The sequence below is a fragment of the Physcomitrium patens genome, chromosome 14 (genome assembly GCF_059467195.1).
Source record: "Physcomitrium patens ecotype Gransden chromosome 14, ASM5946719v1, whole genome shotgun sequence".
NCBI classification, from domain to species: Eukaryota; Viridiplantae; Streptophyta; class Bryopsida; order Funariales; family Funariaceae; genus Physcomitrium; species Physcomitrium patens.
The window spans coordinates 8163715-8167564 of record NC_143423.1 but is presented as its reverse complement, the minus strand read 5'-3'; positions in this window follow the sequence as shown (position 1 = coordinate 8167564).

The following is a 3850-nucleotide window of genomic DNA, read 5'->3' as shown; positions in this document are numbered from 1 at the left end:
TACAAAATAATTTGGTTGCTTTCAAGTAATACATTGACAAAAACATGACTAATAATTTTACATACAATTTTAAATTTTTAATATGATCACTTATTCTATTTATAAAAAAAATAATGGATATATGTGGATTATTGTAGAGTGAATAAAATCACCATCAAAAATAAGTATTAAATCATTTATAGATATTTTAAATATAATTTTATGTCTTTTGGATTCACAAATGCACTAGTTGCATTTCAATATCTTATGAATAATATCTTTTAAGAATTTTTAGAAATTTTTTTTATTTTTTTTATTTAGATGAAATCTTAATTTATTCTAAAGACAAAAAAAAACATGAAGTTTATGTTTGTTAAATATTAAAAAAACTTAAAAATACAATACTATGTGTTAAAATAAAAAAGTATATATTTCACTCTACTCAATTTTATTTATTAGAATATATGATTTTAAATGATGGCTTATAATAGATCTTATGAAAGTTTAAATTATTATAGATCGTAGGATTTAGGATTTAAGATTTATAATAAGAAATATTCAATTTTTTTTGGAATTTGCTAATTATTATTAAATTTTCATAAAGAGCTTTTTTCATGTTGTAGCTCTTCTTATCTATTTGACTTGTAAAGACAAACTTGAGTAGAATAATGAAGCAAAAGTAATATTTAAAGCTTTAAAGAAAACTTTTACTTTTATAACAATCTTGTATTATATTGACTTTTTCAAGTCAATTTTTTGTAGAAACAAATGTACTGGATTTTATTTTAAGTGCAATATTATTACAAATAGGATGAAATGACAAATTTAATTTTTTATCTTTTCATTCAAAAAAAGTTTTAGCAATCAAGATCAACTATGAGATCTACAGTAAAAAAACTTCTTGCAATTGTGGATTTATTTCAAAAATAATGCCATTATCTAAAAATTATTTTTAAATAAATTACTATATATATAAATCATAAGAACCTTAAGTATTTCATATCAACACATCTTTTGAATCATTGCTAAGCTTGTTGAAATATATCATTATTACTATTTGATTTTAAGATTACTTATTAATCAAAAAAATAATGAGATTTATCAAATACCATTTGTAGATATTTTTATCTTATAAAAAAAGAAGAAAATGCAGCTTTTGATAAAAAATAAATTATTCTTTTGAAGCCATATTAATTTCATTTTTAAGTAATGAAATCAACATTGAATATTGATTCAATTTTTTTTAAGGAAGTTTAATTGAATATGCTCTTTGATCATTTTTTTATGATATTAAAAATATATTTTTAAAATTCTAAGATATTTCTAATTTTAAGTTTAAAAATAATCTATTCTATTTTAAAAGATGCTTATATATTACAAAAGCTAAAGCACAATTATGTGCTCTTCAAATTCTTCATGGCTTCCTAACAAAAAGAAATTTTAGATACAATAAGGCTTTAAAGCTAATATCTTAAGATTTTTTATAATTTCAAATATAAAAGGAAATAAAAGTTTTTATACAATCATGTGATATTTATTCAAGATCAAAATTCTTTTAGCCATTACTTATTTCAAAACAACCATGGTCTTTTATTTCTATAGATTTTATCATGGACTTTTTGATTTCAAATTCATATAATTTTATATTTGTGATAATAGATAGTTTCATCAAAATGATATATTTTATACTATATACTACATGTAAAGAAATATCTAAAATTATATTTTAAAATATTTATTATTATCATGAATTACTAAGAGATATTATATCAAATAGAAGGATTAAATTGCATCAAGATTTCAAAGGATCATTTTTAAAATATTAAAATTAGACATAAAATTACTTTTGGCTTTCCATGTTCAAATTAATAGATAAAAAAAAGAAATTAAATCAAGTTTTGGAGTTGTATATGAAGTGTATCATCAACTACCATTAAGATGATTGGACAATTCTTTTGCAATTGATAAAGTTTTCTTATAACAATACAATACATTCTTCTATTCAATAATTATCTTTCTTTGCTAATTTTTTAGTTATCAGCTATGACAAGATATTTGTGACTTTTCAAAAGTCAATCTTAGCACAAAAGATTTGAAAAATCATTTAATAGAGCTATATGTAATAATAAAAATATAATTAAAAGCTTCTTAAGAATAATAAAAAATTAACATGAATTCTTATTATAAGAAATAACTTCAATTCTACATAGATAATAAGGTATGGTTACTTTGTTGTGATATTAAGATTATTTGTTCTTGTAACAAGTTGAATTATGATAGACTTGGACCACTTTCTATTTGTGAGTAAATCAATTTAATTGCTTATAAATTATACATATGAAAGTCTATGAAGAACTATGCCATGTTCCATATATTTCTTCTTAAGCCATATAAGATAATAGATGTATCAAGAAGAAGACAAATGCCACTTTATTTTATAGAAATAGAAAATAATCAAGATCATAAAGTCAAAGAAGTTTTGGATTGAAGGCAATGCCAAAATAAGTTAAAATATCATATATATTAGTCCACATATGATGTTTGTGAACATACATAGGATCCAATTAAGAATCTTATAAATATAGCAAAAGAATTTGAAGTTTTCTTTTCTACGACATCTATTAAAATCAAAATGAAGAATCAAGACATTATTTTTGCTCCTTATGGAACTTATTTCTAAAACAAATGGTAATATTACTGATATATAAAATTATTAAAATAACAAATATTAGATTAAAAAAATAATTTATTAATATCTTATAGAAAAGCTTCTTAAAATCTTCATAGATGCAAATTTGACTTTATACATGTTTTTAGTTGATTATTAGGATGAAAATTTGGCCAATAAGCTAACTATATGTTGCATACATTAGCTACTAAGAATAGAAGTTTATCATATGGTATATATATGAAACTTATTTTATAAATTTGACATATATCTTATAAGTTGAACATGTATTAGTTTCAAGGACATGAATCTCAAAGAACTGAAAGATTAATACACTCTTAGATTACTTAAAAAGATTGAAGAATTATTCAAAGATGATATAGTATTAAACTAGAATAGTTATTACAAAATTCAAGAAGACTAGAAAGTCTTAAAACAAGTTTAAAGACTAGAAAGACTTGAAATAAGACTAAGGACTAAAAAGACATTGACAAGAGTGAAAAAGAATTCAATCTTGCCTCTATATATACTATCTAACTAGGAGCTATGTGGCAATATTCTATAGGACCTTCAACACATGTCCAATTTGAAAGACACACATCTTAACTTGCAAGGCAAGATTTTCATATGCGTGCCACATTGTTAACTTGTACCATAAGCTATCTATACATGAAATATATGGCTAATTTATTGGCCAAGTTTCTAACCTATCAATTAATTATAAATATATATAGAATCAAATATATATCTATGAAGCTTTTAAGAAGCTATGTCATAAGATAATATTAAATTTATTTATATTTATCTTTTATCTAATACTTTTTATCTAAGTAAATATGTATATCTATGACATTACTTCTTCTTCTAGTGATGAATTCCACAAGGAGCTGTCATCATATATTACAAAATTCCAAGATGCAGCAAATTATGTTTGCCACATATTTTGATCTTTGCTTCTTTTAAAGATATTTAATAGATCTTCTTAGTCATTGATAGTATTCAATACTAGGTTAAAAAGACCACCCTGTTATTTAATTATTATTTATTCTTTTATAATTCCTTTCAAATAAAATATTTAAAATATTGTCAAGAATTGTTCCTACCTCTAATAAAATCATTAAATATTGGGAGTCTCTTCTAAGGTTGTGATACCAAATACATTTTATCTTACTATTTATTTAAAAAAGAACATGTTATTTTTGA